This window comes from Cupressus sempervirens, chromosome 3, assembly GCF_028749045.1.
Source record: "Cupressus sempervirens isolate cs-2001-9-10 chromosome 3, ASM2874904v1, whole genome shotgun sequence".
Lineage (NCBI taxonomy): Eukaryota > Viridiplantae > Streptophyta > Pinopsida > Cupressales > Cupressaceae > Cupressus > Cupressus sempervirens.
This window is the reverse complement of record NC_143120.1, coordinates 297,514,089-297,532,427: the sequence shown is the minus strand read 5'-3', so window position 1 is coordinate 297,532,427 and position 18,339 is coordinate 297,514,089. Positions and strand designations below refer to the sequence as shown.

The window sequence follows — 18,339 nt, the reverse complement described above, 5'->3', positions numbered from 1 at the left end:
CAATTGATTTCAACATCTTCTATTGTTGTTCTAGTTAATGGAAGCTCTTCTCATTTTTTTAATCCTTCTCAAAGATTGAGACAAGGTGATCCTTTATCCCCCATCCTTTTTGTTATTATGGTTGATTCTTTGGGGAGATACATTGGGGACTTGGTCCAAAGAGGAGTTATTAAGGGCTTGCAACCTTCTTCCCATCCTCTCATTTGTTCTCATGGTCAATTTGTTGATGATACCATCTTCATGGGAAAGTTTGAAGTTAAGGAAGCTAGAAGTTTGAAGCAAGCTATTAATTTATATTCTTCTGCCTCATGCGAATTGGTAAACTGGAATTGAAGTGTTGTGTTCTTTATCAACACCCCTATCCTTAGACAAAATAAAGTTGCTAATATCCTTGGATGTTCTATAGAATCTTTCCCTTTGTCTTATTTGGGTCTTCCTGTAGGCTTGAAGGCTCCTAATTCCTTTTGGGAAGATCTTATTAATAAATTCAGCAAGAAGTTGGCGGGATGGAAAAGGAATCTTTTAAGTCAGGCAGGTAAATTAATTCTCCTCAAAGGTTGTCTTCAAAGCATACCAACTTATGCGTTAAGTATTTTTAGAATTTCAATAAAATTTGCTAAGTCTATTGATAAAATTCAAAGGAATTTTTTATGGTCTGGCACTGAGGAAAGAAAGAGAATTCCTTTAATTGCTTGGGATCAAGTTTGCAAACCTATCAGTGAAGGTGGTTTGGGAATCAGGAAAATCAAAAGTATGAATAAAGCTCTCTTAGCCAAACAAGGATGGAGAGTTTACCATGATAACAAAGAGTGGAGTACCATATGGAAACATAAGTACCTCTTCAATGCTAAATCTCTTCTTGATTTCCTCTCTTCTCTTGATGTTATTCATCCTTCTTCCATATGGGGAGCTGTTCAGGGGACTAAGAAAACTCTTGGAAAAGGGTGTTCCTAGAAAATTGGAAATGAGATAAAGGTGAGATTTTGGGAAGATGTTTGGTTAAAGGATCATTCCTTGATTGAAGATTTTCAAGACAAGGCTCAAGTTGACTTATGCAAGCAGAGATATGGCATATTAGTTAGTCATTATTGGCAGAATGATTTGTGGGTGAACTTGATTGACATTGATCAAGGTTTTAATAACATCTAATTATATCTCAATGATATCTCTCTTTATCCTCCTCTAGAGGATGAGATTATTTGGCATTCTGATCCTAGTGGCCAATTTAAAGTCTCCACTATCTTTGTCTCTAAGGAAAAGGGTAACCAACCTTTTTGGTCTTATGCTTGGATTAAGGGTCTCATTCCCAAAATTAATATCTTCTATTGGATTCTGCTTCAAAATAAAATTTTGACCCTAGAAAATTTTCAAAAAAGAGGTATTAATGTGATTAATAGATGTACTTTATGCAAAAATGGATTTGAAGATAGAGATCATTTGTTTTTGAATTGCTCTTATACCCAACAAGTTTGGACTGAGATTCTTAATTTTTGGGGTATGACCTGGGTCCATCAAAAAAATGTTGAATTCTCTTTTAAAAGTTGGAAATGCCCTTCTAAGGATCTTGATGTTCAATTTCTTTGGAAATTAACTCTTCCTCATCTCTAGTGGGGCATTTGGAAAGAAAGAAATAATAGAATATTTAGAAATAAAGAATTACCAGGATGGGTGCTTGGTTAGAATATTATTAGAGTCATTAAGGAGAATCTTAAAACTCAGAGGAAAATTGATCAAACCTTTCAAATTGATAATCCTTTGTGATCTGAAGGTTCTAACTTGAAAATTGATAATCCAAGATCGATCATAAAATGGAACATTCCTCCTAATGGATGGATTAAAGGGAACTTTGATGGAGCTACTAAGGGCAATATGGGAAGAGCAGGATGTGGAGGTGTCTTGAGAGATCATGTGGGAAATGTTATAGATGCTATCACAATTCCTATAGGTCATTCTAATAGCCATATTGCTGAAGCTACAGCTGCCCTCTATACTATGAAGTTAGTTGTTGATTTGGGGTATCCTAAATACACATTGAATATTATTAATACTCTAAATAGTAAAAACTCAATTTCATGGTCGATAGAGGCTATGGTTAAGGAGATCAAATCCCCAATTCATGAATTTGAAAAAGTGGTCATATCCCATACATATCGAGAGGCCAATGGAGTTGCTGACTAGATAGCCAACCATGCTATTCAGGTGGGGTATAAGGTGAGGTGATTTGATGAATTAAATAAGCACATTGATCTAAAAGCTATTATTAATTATGATGCCATTCATTCAAAAGTGGGAAAGATTTGCCAGGATTAGAAATTTAATGATTTTATGGAGTGGCCTTATGGTTGTCAAATTACCTTCCCCAAGGAAGTACATTCATGTGAATGTAATGTGGTATTTGCACGTATCATCAAAAAAGTAAGCTTCATTTGAAGTGACGAAAACCTAGTTTCATTTTAACCTATTTGCTGTCTACATTTGGTTGTTTCTGGTTTTAGGCTCTTTTTATTCTCTGCAAATGGGGGGTGAATTGTGGAAGCAAGAACCTAAAAAGTGTGATGATTGGAAGGCTTGGGAGGATGTTTGGAAGATTTTAGAGAAAGGGAAGGTGATGAGTTACTTGGAGCGTCTGCATGGTTTTAAACCTCATGTCACGACTGCCTTTTTTAAAAATTGGTCTAATGATAGGGTCACTCTTCATGGAGTCACTGTGAAATTAATGGAGGACTTCATAGTTGAGATCACGGGGCTCCCCATGGTTGGTATTAAGTTCACCAAAAAAACTAGTATCTCTAATGCTGCCTACACAAAATTCCTGAAGATGGATGCTAAGGAGAAACAACTGGAAAAGAATGGAGATTTCTTTGATGTGGAACAAATAAAAGAAATTTGGCAGGATGTGCTATGCTGTATCCATGAGTATTTCATCCTTGATGGTAGAAATAAAAGATTCCATAAATTTCATTTTGTTTTTCTCAACCATTTCAGGCATAAGGATATACTTTCTTTCCCTTTCTATCTGTGGTTTTCTTTGCTTCAAAGTTTGCATGCTCATAGGAAGAAGGAGTCTCATCCTATTTTGCATGAAGGTTTGATACTTCTCACAGAGGGTTACTATAAAAATAAATCCATAGCCTCCACTCCTTCTATTGAAAAACATAAGGGTTCTCACTCTAAAAAGAGTAAGAAGGAGGACAATGTTAAAGGAAAAGAGAAGGTTCTTAAACTTAAACTCTCTGATTCTCAAAAACAAATTGTGGAAGATGATTATGAGTTTGAGAATATTGAAAGCCCTGAGAATGATATCCCTGAGGAAGAGGAAGGTATGGATGTTGGGGATTTAAGTTCCAATTTGGAAGGGTAACCAAAGACCAAAGGAAAAAATGAGAAAGGGAATGAGGGAGAAAAAAGTGAAGGAAACTTAGAACAGAGTAACTCTGATAATGAGGGCAATCAGATTGTTTCTAGTGGAGGTGATAAAGAAAAAGAAAATTTAGTTGATAATCCTATTGATATGAGAGAGGAGGATCATACGGTTAAGCCTACTTCACCTGCTACGAATATTGAGGGACAAGATAAGGAGGACCTTGTTCACAGTGAGGACCCTGTTGAGACTAGGGAGGAGGAACATATGGAAAGGGAGGAACATATCAACAAGGTTGGTTCCCCTCCTCATGAGATTACAGAAGACACCAGTGACTCTCCGCAGAGGGCAACCAAGCTTTCCTTCCTGCATTATGCGAAGCTCAAATCTGACTCCATTCTACAAGTTGATTCATGGATTTATAATGAATTGATGGGGCTGAAGAAGAAAGTGGAAACTCTGCAACACAACCAAGATACTGATCATGCCAAAATTAGCCAATTAGAGGTGCAAATGGGAGATATCCCAAATAAACTTAAAGACTATGAGAAAAATCTTAGAATGCTTATCTAGGAAAGTGGAACAAAGATGGAACATGTTACATCTAGTATTTGTGCTGCCGTTGCAAGCCTTGGCAAAAGAGCTAATGAAGAAATTATATCTTTCGAGGGTCCAAGCAAGAGAACAAGATAGAGCTTGAGGAAGATAGCCCTAAAAGCTGTTGCTATTTCTGCTATTGACTCCATCCAGGATACTGTTGCGATTGGTAAGGAGGCTATCAAGAAGATTATGGAGCTACAATAGCAGCTTTGGGTCTTGTTCTTTGGTTTTGTTCCTATTCTAGTCCTATTTGTTGGTTGTAGTAAAAGTTCTTTTTTTGGGTCCTCTTTACTGGTTTTTGGTCTAAACTATATTTGAGGTTCCAAGTCCTTGTAAAACCTGGGAACTTTTATTGGACTATGTTTGTGGTTTCAGGTCCCTGTAAAACCTGATTTTGATACTATTTTTTAGTAGGTTTCAGGACTATTTTTTTTGGTGGTTATTATTGCTATATCTTTTCTCTTGCTGTTAAAGGGGTTCGGGGCCCCTTCAAAACCTGCTTTTACCATAATCTAAAACATTGTAAACATTAATTAGTTTTACCACTATCTTCATAGTCCTCATAGACATATGTCTAAATTTTTTTGAATAACTTTTAATATACTTAACCAAAAAAAAACAACTATGTTATGTTTCTAAAAAAATTGGGAACTATTTTTTGTGTGTGGAGGGTTTGACCTACCTAATCTTATTCATTTTGTAATACTATAGTAGTTTAGAAAATAGATTCAGAGTCCCACAATTTGTATTTTTTCAATATCTTGTCATTTTGAGTGGATGACCCTCAAACATCTCATTGAAGTTTAGGTTTACTTGATTTTAGAAAAAAAGCTGTCCACTTATACCCCCCTTTTTGTATACCATCTTGGTGCATTTACCCATAACTGGTCTCCCATATCGAGTCCATGAGTACATGAAGTATCATACAACCAAAGATCAAAAGATCCTATAAGGATATATCAAGTTGTAGATCCATTTTAACAACACACATGATATGATGACATGGAACTTTAAGATAATTGAAAGCTCCAAATGACCAAGTGTTGGGTTAGACTATATAGATTCTTAATGATGGACAATGTAACCTAGTATTTCCTAGATGACATATTTTCTAACCTTTGCAATAAGAAACTACCATAGAATGACTACTCAATTTCTATTATGTTGATTCCATCAATTGGTGCATGTTGTTTGTGTTGGAAATATTCAAGATATAATAGGTTATTGAGAGGGGAGGGGTGAATCAATAACTTCAAAACTTCAAAACAATTCAGCACTTTAATCATTTATGCTATTCACCATTCATTCATCTAATTTATTGCATGTATGAGAGATCAAACATTCATAACACATGTACACAGTGATTTGGTGACCTAGAAACCTTCCAAATAGAAAATAAAATTGGGGTGGGGATGTTAGAATTCTTTTAGAATAACTGAGAGGGGGGGTGAATCAGTTATTCAAGGTCCAAAATGCCCTATTAATACCTTTTTAATGAATCCATACCCTTTTCATCTGTTCAAACTTAAATCAGTCATATAAGCAAATTACTATAAATCAACATGCAAAGATAAAACATTCAAGATCAACACATAACACAATGATTTACGTGGAAACCCAATTTGGGAAAAACCACCAGTAACATGCTACTTGATTCTCACTCTTTTGAAGTGATGCCCTATTAAAAGCCTGCCCTGTTAAAGGCTTACAACACACTGTTAAATATGACCTTGTTAGAGGATTTCACCAAACTGTCAGGAATGGGCCTGGTTAAAGGTCTTTAGAACATTCACTAAGAATGCCACCCTATTAAAGGATTTATCTAATGGCTGTTAAACCAACCTAAGTCCATAGGATTTATCTTACTGTTACAATTGCTAGAAAGTAACAATATTGGTCTTTTGATCTGACATAACTTACAACATACTTTGCAGATTTCAGATCACTCTTTCAATTCAATCCTTATGCTTGGCTTCAATCACTTCAGCTTTGACTGCTTGTTTCCCTCTCAAACTTTGTCTCCTTGAGTCTTATTGCTCATTCTTCCAATGCAATCATTCTTGTGGTCATTTATTAAACAGAGTTCCTGTGCTTTCTTCTCCTTAGCACATTCTACAACACTTCATGCTTTTATGCTTGACCACGGTTCTCTCTCACACTATCTCTCTCTTTTCCACACTTTAATTATTAACTTATGTCTTCTTATATAGAAGTTTGATTTGCCTTTTGTCGCTCAATTTTTCCTTTCCAATCTTAGGGTTTCAAAATGGATTAGGTAGGATACAATGTATCTACCCCATATCTTGTTCTCTTCTAGAAACTTTGCCAGTTGTATCTTAAAAATGTTCTACATGGTGTTCTGTGCCACCAACTCATCATTCTTATCTTCCTTTTAATTCACAAATTTTTAGATAACAACTTTGTTGGCTTAGATCTGACAAATCTTCAATTTTTAAAATAATGCAGCAACTCGGCATTATTGAGTTACTAGTGCTCGGCACCTCTGTGTTACTCGACATTATTGAGTTACTGGTGCTCGGAACCTTTGTGTTACTCAACACCTATACTTGCTCGGCACTTGGTTCTGCTCGGCACTTGATTCTTCTTGACACTTGATTCTGCTCGGCACTTAGTTTTGCTTAGCACTTGATTCTGCTCGGCAGTTAGTTTTTCTTAGCACTTGATTCTGCTCGGCACTTAGTTTTTCTCAGCACTTGATTCTGCTCAACACCTTCTCTCTAATGAACTTAGTTTGAGCTTTACAAAAGACTTAGCTAAAACCTTTGATATGTTTCAGTGTGCTCATTCTTTGTATCTTTTAATATGTCATCTAATACACTGTTTCATCAATGGCTTAACTGATCCTTGTACTTCATTACAACATCATAACTTCAATCTTTCTCTATGTGTTCTAGTTACATCTTATTGATTGCCTTCACCTTGACAATCAACTAATTGATAGTATTTGGATCACTAAAGCAATTGTCATCCCTGCAAGTAGCAAGTTTGACATCAATGAAAAAACAATGATTGAGGACATTCTTTACCAGTTCCATAAATTATTTCAACAACTTTTCTTATGATCATTTCAATCATTTCCAACAATCTCCCTCTTTGACATTGATGGCAAACCAAACTGATCAAGTAATCAATTCAGTTACCACTAAGATTGTATACGTTGGCTTGCTGCATTTTCACTACTGATCACATATATCTCTCTCTTTCATATATATATCCCTCTTTCTTTTTGTATTGATCAGTTTTCTGCATATTTCTCCCTCTTTGACATAAATGCCAAACATGTAGCATCTTTATCATGCAAAATATAAGCTTTGGCTTCTTGTTGTTTTTCTCCCTCTGTCACCATGCTTATGACTGATTTGAAGTTTCTATTCCTGCTGTCATCCTTTGCACCAACCTGTTAATAGTTCAATGATTTATTCCTGTTGATGCAAGGCAGCTTCCTTGTTGCCTTAAACTGCTTGAGTTAGGGGTATAACCCCTAGCTTGCCTCTAAGATATCCATAGGCATCCTTGGGCAATGGTTTGGTGAAGATATCTGCAGTTTGTTCCTTTGTGTGAATGTATTCCAACTTCACTTATTTGTCTTCTACCAATTCTCTGACATAATGATACTTGATTGCAATATTCTTGGGTTTTGCATGCATTACTAGATTTTTGGATATATTTATAGCACTTGTATTATCACAATACAATATCACCGATTTTATTACTTCTTCTTTCATTCCATTCAATAGATGTGTGAGCCATACAATGTTTGTACAATTGACTGCAGCTCCCACATATTCTGATTCTGCAGTGGACTGGGATATACATGTTTGTTTCTTGCTAGTCCAGGTAACCAGCCTTTTACCTAGAAATAATGCACCTCCACTTGTGCTTTTTCTGTCATCAATGTTTCCTCCCCAGTCTACATCTGTATATGCATTAAGTTCAAATTTTCCATTCTTTTTGTAGTATAGACCAAAGTCATTAGTCCCTTTGAGATATCTCATTATTCTTTTTACTGCTATGAGATGATTTTCTTTAGGATTAGCAGAGAACCTAGCCACTATTCCAACTGCTAATGCTATGTCTGGTCTACTATGTACAACATATTGTAGTTTTCCAATCATGGATCTGTACATTGTTTGATTGACTTCGACTAATTCATCATTTTTGGATAGCTTATTTCTTGTGGCCATTGGTGTGCTGACTGATTTGGATTCCTCCAATCCAAATGTTTTAAGAATTTCTTTGATGTATTTTGATTGTGTAATAAATATTTCATGTTTGAGTTGATGCACTTGCAATCCAACAAAAAATTTGATTTCTCCAAACATAGACATCTCAAATTCATGTTTCATTTTGTCAGCAAAGCCTTTGCAAAGTACTTCCTTACCACCAAATACTATGTCATCTACAAAAATTTTAGATACAATAATGTCTTTACCTTCTTCAGCTTTGATGTACATGTTGCTGTTATCATCAGTTCTTTCAAATCCAATTTGCACTAGATACTTGTGAAGTCTCTCATACCATGCTCTAGGTGCTTGTTTCAAGCCATAGAGTGCTTTGTGTAACTTGCACACCATATCCTTATTGTTTTCATCAACAAATCCTTCTGGTTGTTCAATGTAGACTTCTTCTTCTAGTATACCATTTAAGAAAGTGAATTTTACATCCATCAGATAGACTTTAAAATATTTGTAGGCAACATATGCAAGTAAAGTTCTTACTCCTTCCATTCTAGCAACAGGAGCGAATGTTTCTCCATAGTCTATTCCTTCTTCTTGAGCATAACCCTTGCATACTAATTTGGCTTTGTTTCTGGTAATCTCACCATTCTCATCTAGTTTGTTTCTGAATACCCATTTGGTACCAATCACATTTTTGTCATTTGGTCTGGGAACCAAACTCCAAGTTTTATTTTTCCTTATTTGATCAATTTCTTCTTCCATAGCTTTATACCAGTCATTATCTTGTAGTGTGCCATGTACTGTCTTGGGTTCAAATTGGCTAATCAGACATGATTCATGTCTTAGTCTGTTCCTTGTCATTGGTCTTGCATCTTTGTCACCAATTATTAGTTCAGCAGGGTGATGTCTTTTCACATATTTGGATAATCTTGGCTCTGTCCTTGTTTCCATGTTTGATCTTTTGGATTCAGGATCACTATGTACTTCATTGTCAGGTTGTTCTTCATCATGTATGCTATCTTCAGAATCAGATTGTGCATTTTCTTCATTCTATAACTCAGCTTCTAAATGCAACTCGACATTCACTGGTTGTGAATCGGCTGAAACTGACACTTGTTGTTGATTTTCAATTTGATTGACATCATCCTCATCAGCAGTCATTCCTTCATAAGAATATACAAAGGTTCTATATTCTTCCATTTTCTTTGGTATTTTAGCTTGGGCTTCTGTGTGCTCATCAAAATTTACATTTGCACTTTTCACAATTTTGTTAGTGTTAATATTCAAACACTTATATGCCTTACTTCTAGTGGAGTAACCAAGAAATATACCTTCATCACTTTTTGCATCAAATTTTCCATTTCTAACATCTTTAAGGATAAAACATTTACAACCAAACACTTTGAAATGTTTTACATTTGGTGAGTGACCATACCATAATTCAAAAGGTGTTGTCTTTGTACCTTTCTTAACTTGTACTCGATTCAGTGTATGAATAGCTACACTTACAGCTTCTCTCCAGTATTTTAGAGAAACATTCTTTTCCATCATTAGTGTTCTGGCACAGTCAATTACAGATCTATTTCTTCTCTCAGAAATTCCATTTTGTGGGGGAGTTCTAGGAGCTGACGTTTGTCTTTTGATCCCATTGTCATTACAGAATATCTCGAATTCATTTGATGTGAATTCACCACCTCTATCTGATCTTAGGCATTTCAAGCTTTTTCCAGTTTCCTTTTCAACTCTAGCCACATACCACTTAAACATTTGAAAAGCATCATATTTTTGTTTTAAGAACATAACAATCATTATCCTGGAATAGTCATCAACAACTAACATTATGTATTCATCTCCTCTATAGCTTTGTATTTCCATTGGACCACATAAGTCAGTGTGAATTAACTCAAGTATCTTTTTAGATGTATAGTTTTTTCTTTTGAAACTTGATTTTGTCATCTTTCCTAGCTAACATTGTTTGCACATGATATTATCAGGCTTCTTTAATTTTGGTAGACCTCTGACTTTCTTCATTCTACTGATGTTGACTAGATTGTCAAAGTTGACATGACATAATCTTCTATGCCATAACCATTCATCATCAAATTTTGCAAGTAGACAAGAAACATCATCCATATCAAGGTAAAACAAATTACTCTTTGTTTGTTCTCCTTTTCCTATTAGTTTACCATCATTGTCATAGATTTTTGTAGTTTTGTTTTCAAATTCCACTTTGCAACCTACATTGCCTAATTGTGAGACACTTAGTAAATTCTAGTTTAATCCTTCAACATAGTATGCATTGTCACATGAAATTTGTTTTGTGAGCTTAATGGAACCTTTTCCTTTGATTTGACATGGAGCATCATTACCAAATCTAACACTATTTCCATCATACTGAGTAAAGTTAACAAACTTACTTTTGTCTCTTGTCATGTGATGTGAGCATCCACTATCTATGATCCATCTGTCATTCTTGTTTATACATGTCACCAGTGCTGTGGCTTCTTCTTCATCAGATTGGTCCTTCATGGCTACATAAACAACTTCATCATCATTGTCATCATAATTTTCTTCAACAATATAACACTTCTTACCTTTTTCTTTGTAATCTCTCTTGTCATCATCTCTTCTGTTCTTGTATTTGTTGCCTTCCTTGGAATCTTTTTTCTGTGGAAATCTTGCAGCAATATGACCTACTTCATTGCAATTGAAACAAATGATAGGCATAGATTATCTTTGAATTTTCCTTTGCCCCTATGAAATCTTCTAGCGAGCAATGCTTCCAATTGTTCCACATCTTCCTCATCAGTGCTATTGTCACTAGATACATACTTCATTTTTCTTCCTTTCCTTGATTTCACCTATTCGACATCTTTCAGTGATAACTTGGCCTTAAAAGAAGATTCAACATTTTCAGGTTTGTAGTTGTCAAAGTTAGATAACTCAAATGTAGTGAGTCTACCTATTATACCTTCAAAGCTTAGATTATTTCCTAGTATACATCTTAGCTCTTGTATTGCTGATACTCTAATAGCATAGATAGGGAGCAAGGTTCTTAAGAACTTACTTTTAACAGTATCTTCATCCAGTTGACCATTCAAGCATCTTATTGCACTTACCACTTCCTTTATTCTTGCACCATACTGAGCAGCATTCTCATTTTCTTCCATTTTCATGTCATCAAATTTTCCTCTGAGACTTTCTCTTTTTGCTCTTTGTACATTCTGATCTCTTCCATAGATTTCTGATAGGGCTTTCCACATTTTGAATGTAGTGTCACATCCTTTGATATTATCAAATTCAACATAGCTGAGTGCAGAGGCAATTTCTAGCATTGTCTGGTTGTGTTCTTGCTTGTTTTTCATGTCTTCAGCAGTAGGAACACCTGTTGGATCTACATGTTCAGTGACAATTAAATTTTGAGCATAATCTCCTACGGATCCAAGATGTAGCTTCATCAAACTTTTCCATGCAACAAAGTTGTCTTTGTTGAGCTTGGGAACTTCTCTCTTTGGCATTTTGATCTTTTCTGCTAGTAGTCGCTTTAAATTGAATCAGCAGTTGGCTCTGATACCAATTGTTAGAATTCTTTTAGAATAACTAAGAGGGGGGGTGAATCAGTTATTCAAGGTCCAAAATGCCCTATTAATACCTTTTTAATGAATCCATACCCTTTTCATCTGTTCAAACTTAAATCAGTCATATAAGCAAATTACTGTAAATCAACATGCAAAGATAAAACATTCAAGATCAACACATAACACAATGATTTACGTGGAAACCCAATTTGGGAAAAACCACCAGTAACATGCTACTTGATTCTCACTCTTTTGAAGTGATGCCCTGTTAAAAGCCTTCCCTGTTAAAGGCTTACAACACACTGTTAAATGTGACCTTGTTAGAGGATTTCACCAAACTATCAGGAATGGGCCTGGTTAAAGGTCTTTAGAACATTCACTAAGAATGCCACCCTATTAAAGGATTTATCTAATGGCTGTTAAACCAACCTAAGTCTATAGGATTTATGTTACTGTTACAATTGCTAGAAAGTAACGATATTGGTCTTTTGATCTGACATAACTTACAACATACTTTGCAGATTTCAGATCACTCTTTCAGTTCAATCCTTATGCTTGGCTTCAATCACTTCAGCTCTGACTGCTTGTTTCCCTCTCAAACTTTGTCTCCTTGAGTCTTATTGCTCATTCTACCAATGCAATCATTCTTGTGGTTGTTTATTAAACAGAGTTCCTGTGCTTTCTTCTCCTTAGCACATTCTACAACACTTCATGCTTTTATGCTTGACCACGGCTCTCTCTCTCACTATCTCCTTCTTTTCCACACTTTAATTATTAACTGTTAGAAGTTGTAATCTTTCCTTGGTGTGTTTATAAACCAAGGTTAGATCTCCTTTCTTTATTTTTGTAATATATTAGGATATAAGCCAAGGTATCCTAATATATTTCTTTTTTGTCCTTTTTCCACTACATCTTATTTTGTCATCTAGTGGAATATGTGAGGACAAATATATATTGTAATTTCTAATTTTAGATTATTCCTCCTTAAGAGGAATCTCACACTTGGCCTCACACACTTATGAATGGTGGCATTCATAGACATGGGAGTTACATTCCAACTCCTCTCTCTCATCTCTATTTAAGAGATGACCCTCCTCTCTCATTCAACAACAATGAGGTTTCTTCCTCTTCTCAAATATTGTATGAGCCATTGCTCTCTCTCTCTCTCTCTCTCTCTCTCTCTCTCTCTCTCTCTCTCTCTCTTCCTTCTTAGGCTTTTCATGCCTCATTCATAATGTCACAAGGGGTTTTCTTTGCTTACCCCTTTCCAAATATCTTGTCTCATGGTGTTGGAGCTTGAAGCTTTCTCTCTCCTATTTTATGGTAATATCTTTTCATGCATTTACTCACTTAGATTCTTTCCTGGTATTGCTTATTTACAGGTTTCTTTTTCCATTTCTAACATGGTATCAAAGTAGTTTAATCTTTGTTTTGAGTGTTTGCATGAAAGTACGATTCGAAGGAGACTCTTGAGAGAGATTTCATTAATTTCTTTTTTAATCTTCTTAAGTTGGAAGAAATTAATTTTTTTTTGGATTTGGCTGGTTTACCGCCAAACCCGATTAACTTTTGTGTGCTCTAATTTGTGTAGGTTGCTTCTTATTTTATATTAGTTTTTTATCTAACCCCCTTTGGAAGGCTTTCCGCTAAAAGATTTTTCATTATTAGCAACTCTGTTCTCTTTCTTTCTCTTTTGCCTCCATATACTATTTCTTTTTATCATATCATATTTTTATTCAGACTGCACAGTATTCCTTGAGCTTTTCCCCTCTCCACAGAAGCGTCAATTTCGAAGGTCTCCAAAATTTCACCGATCCACTCAAATTAGGGATCGTAGGCCAGAATCCTATGGCTATAGTCTCAATACAAGGCAGAGAGTAATGGAGTACATCATACAGAGCAATGGCGACAACGCTTGGGAGCCTGACACTGTAATGCGGCCCCCTACGCCTGTACTGCCTGCTATTCCCGTACTTCCATTCCCACTGTCGATATTTCCGCTTCCACTTCTAACCCTGTCCTGAAGAACTCCGGCGTCCCCAGTTAGGGTTCCGACCAGAAAAGCGGGCTTTGCTCCGATGTAGCTGTCTGCTGCTCCTGCGCCGGACGGAATGAAAAATGCACCATTTAACATTAGATCTCCCTCAGTTCTCCAGTTCCAGTACATCCATTCATTATCCTCTTCATCAAGCCGCTTGGTTATCTGCTTTGCATTGGTATCCGAGGGAGCTAGGTAACGATTGCCTTCGCTATTTATCGTCGGCTTCGCGCTTCCGCCAATGGCGTACATTTCCCAGTGCGTGTAATCATTTTTTACTATGTGGAAGTATCCATGGTGACATCAAGGCATCCTTTGGACAAGATCTTTGCCGAAATGGTTGAATGCGATGGTGACCTGCATTATCTGATCCCTCGTAAAGCTGTCGCTGTGACCGAGCAACATCACCTCATTGTGGTGATGGAAATAGTTGTTGGAGATGGTAATCACAGTCGAAACCATGATAGCATCAATTAGACCGTCTGTGCAATTGTAGAGCTCGCAATGGTCGACCCAGATGAAACTCGAGCTGAAAATGGAGATGTCGTCGCCGTCGCAGACTCCCTTGAAACTATAATGAATAGGGGAGTCCCTCACCATGGCGTTTCCGGTTGGTATGCAGTCGTGAATATGAACGTCGTGAATGATTATGTTCATCACATATTGGATCATGATACAGGGGCCGTGAGCGATGTGAACATTTGCTCCTCGACCATCGATTGTCTTGTAGCTGTTCATTATGAGCTCTTCTTTGAGCTGAATGAACATGTTGCTCTGGAAGATGATCCAGAGGGGCTCCGTTTGAATGACAGCGTAGCGGAGGGTTCCCGGCGTGGGATTCACTGGATCATTGTCGCTTGAATCGATGACGAGGTAATATTCACCGTTCTTTCCTCCCAGGGCTCTGCAGCCGAAGCCAATGGCACAATCTGCAAGTCTCTGCCGATCCATTTGCTAGTTAGGGTCACACCGCCAGCAATCGTCGATTGGATTTCCCGTTCCAAAGTTCACATAGCTCAGCTGTCACCGTGAATCGTTAATGCTTCTCTGGACCATCTCAACTACTCTTTCTGGATCATCTACTGAAGAAGATTTGTTCTTCTTCTGCATTTGTTCAGGGCGCAAGTTGTTGAAAATTGCAAATTTCTTTGCTGCGAATGAAGATTTTGGAATGAGGAAGCAAAAAATTCCAATTACGGAAATGTAGTAGGACAACTGCCCCTTCCTTTTCATTCCCATTTCAATTCTGCAGAAATCTCACAATTGTGACTGATGAGACGGGAAGTGGAAGAGAAAGCTCTCCAAGTGATGGTTAAGCAGAAGTTGCTCAGCACCGGCTTTTGGGTAAGAATGTCTATCTTAGAAAACAGAGGAAATGTATATTATAATATAAATGCATTTGCAGACTGCCTCGAAGTACTACGCCTGCTGACCAGCTCTTTTATCAACAAGAGTGCTTTTGGAAAAGCCCTCAATTCATACCTTTCAGCCGCAAAATATAGTGTGGTTTTCCCGTAGTGTTAATGGATTTTTTTAAAAATAATGCAAAAGTATTAAGAAATAATGTAACCATATATCCTCTAAACAAGAGTTCGCTCTCCAAAAAGAAAACTATCTTCTATTAAAACCAATTAAGTGATATAGGGAAGTGCACCACAGCTCTCACATTTGCATTGAGTGACCAGAAAAAGACAACGACACTTAGCTAGTTTGCAGCATGTTGCGCAGGTCAGGTCTGCTGAGAAGGGAGAAGACTCGTTTTCGTCCCCTTCTATGTTTGAAATTGTTTGCCCAAAGAGATTCAGTATATTCTGAGCCTTTTGACCAGAGGGAAGCACGTCCCATGACGATGTTAGCTTGCACCATTTCTTTGGACGCTCGTCGAGCAGGTTGTGAAGAGGGTATTCTGCAACACAAGCCATGGCAGCTAATCTGCAAACACGAGGGTTCTAGGGTTTGTTCTTCCAGCTAAAACAAGAGAAGACTTCTAGGGTGTGGTTGTACAAAGAAACCTAAAAGAGAGATAAGAGTTACGATGCGAAGGTTCAAACTTGAGAAGGTTTTTCAGCAAGTCAATAAGGAGACCAACCGAGTGATCAACATGTTGCATGACCAAATTCCCAAGCTTCAGTGACTTCCTTACTGCTCTAATGCTATCCCTTGAAGCTACTGCTTCTGGCCAGTCCAGTCATGTTCCATGTCTGAAATATTTAGCAGATCTGCCATCTGCTTTCTTTATCATATGCCTGGGCAAAAGCCCCAAAACCCTTTCCATCATGGCAAGATGTTCCAAGTTTTCATGGGTTTGAAACAATGTTTTGTTGAATCCGGTAACAAATGTGAAAGAGTTCTCCAAGGATATCGCACATCATTTTGAAGAAGCTTCCACTTTACAAACTTCTGGATATGCTTCTTCCACCAACACATCCACTATTTCTGAATCTTCAACTTGTGCACATAAACTGCTGTCTGAAGATCTAAATGATGTTCCTGGGCTGTTATCATTAACATCTTTGAATTTTTAGAGTTCTCAGAATCAGCTGCTCCAATTTTTTTTATTTTTGCTTTCGTCATTTGTTCTGCTGCACAGTGGAAATAACAGGTGCAAAGAAAATAAAAAAATGGCGAGTCCTGTGGAGGAGGAGGTTCCAGTTTTGAGCCCAATGAGATTCCACCATTCTCACACCCGAGAGGAAATGCACTCCCTCTTCTTCCACAGCCAAGAGTAAAGGCAAACGAATTGCTAAGTCTTTGAAAGATGTCATTGAAGAGGCCAAGAGATTATAGGCCAATGTAAATGGTGTCATGAAAATTTGTGGTGAAGTAAGCGATGTAGATCAAAAGACTCTGCAACAGAACATATATTATGCATGTGGGCAGGGAGTGGACTGTTCTCTCTTTCGGCCTCCTTCTGCCAATGTTCAGCGTCAGCGACAGACTTCCTGACTGCAGCGGCACAGAGGGCAGCCTCTACTATTTTTGGTATATCATGGCAAGATTGGTAGCTATAACGTATCTTTACTATTCTGAAAACTATTATTTTAGTAACGTTTTTTTTGTCTTTTCATGCAAGATTCTTTTTTCTTTTTTGAGCTCTAGACATAGTCATCTTTTGCTTTTATCATTGCCTTATGTCAACCTATTTTTGGCATGAAATCATTCATTGCTTTTATTATTGCCTTTTGTCAATCTATTTCTGACATTTTATCATTCATTGTCAGATAGCTCCAACTCAAGTGCAATATTTTATTTTAAATCTCTCTTACTCCTTTACGTGATTTTAAGTAGAAAAGGAGAAGTTAAGGTTTTTTTTTTTTTTTAGAAGTTTTCTTAGAATTAAAAATTAAGCCTAATCAAAGTTTTATTTTTATTTTTAACATAAAAAGTTAAGTTTTTTTAAATATCCTCATTTATAATTCCTTTTTGAGGATTCTTGTCTTTGTTGGTGGGCCAATCCTTTATACCTTCACAAAATAATTTTCATACCTGTGTTTACCCTTTATGGAGTTTTATACCTAACATCTATATTTAGTTGATCTTCCTTAAATCATTTTACTTAATTGGATTATGAGTAATCTTACACATTTGCCTTCATTTTGATATTTTGCTGTGCTCATAGTTGCACTTTTATGCTTTTATAGCATTGTTCTATGCCCATGTTGGCACTTTTTGGTTTTATACCAATTGATCTACATGATTTATATGATATTTTTTTTGAGTTGCATAGGGAGCTTAATATTTTTTTTCAAGGTTAACTATGTAGGTCCCCTCAGTATAACTGATACATAGTTTCCTTATCTGGCCCATGGAGTATCCCTCCATCCTATATTGGTGTGCACTCATTTTATATGGAGTTTCCCTCCATTTGATCTTATCTGTTCCATTTTGATAGGATAATATTTTAATGGAGTTTCCCTCCATGTTGTTCCATTTTTGCTCCTCAATGAAGAGGATGCTATTATTGGAGTTTTCTCTCCAAATTCAGATGATTTGATCCAATTTGAAGGCAATATGTTGTTATATCCTCGTAATCCATTCTTTTGATTATCCTAACAAATCATGATTATTCTAATTTGATCAGCATGTCTCTCTTTTTACTTTATTTTCATATATTAATGTGATAATGATCTGCATACTTTATTGCTTAAATCATGAGTCATGCATGTTATGGATTGATCACCCATTAACTTGCAGTGGGATGATTCATTAAGTGGACTGTCTATATCCACATGATTGATGCAATGTTGATGCACGTATCATTAGTTGGCCTTGTCTGTGGTCATTTGTGCATTAGTATAATATTCTTTTTATGAGAGCATTGATCAAGCTTTTTACTCAATTTGTCCTTGTTGACAATTTTTTGAGCATATAATTTATCTTGATATCAGGTTATCTCCATTGTTTTGTGGTAACATGTTTTACTCATTGTTTCTCTATGAGATTTTTATTATCCTTATTCAAAAGGATTTCGAATTTCCATTTCTAACAATTTGCATATATGATGGCATTCTACTTGTGGATATTTGTCTTGTTGTTCTTTTTTTTCAGGTGGTCCATCAAGGA

The 18,339-nt window shown here is 36.4% G+C and overlaps 1 pseudogene; it reads right to left on the bottom strand.

The window, feature by feature from the left end:
• Nucleotides 1-13,590: 13,590 nt before the first annotated feature.
• Nucleotides 13,591-15,241, bottom strand: LOC149566157 (putative pectate lyase 5 pseudogene; annotated as a pseudogene).
• Nucleotides 15,242-18,339: the final 3,098 nt, after the last annotated feature.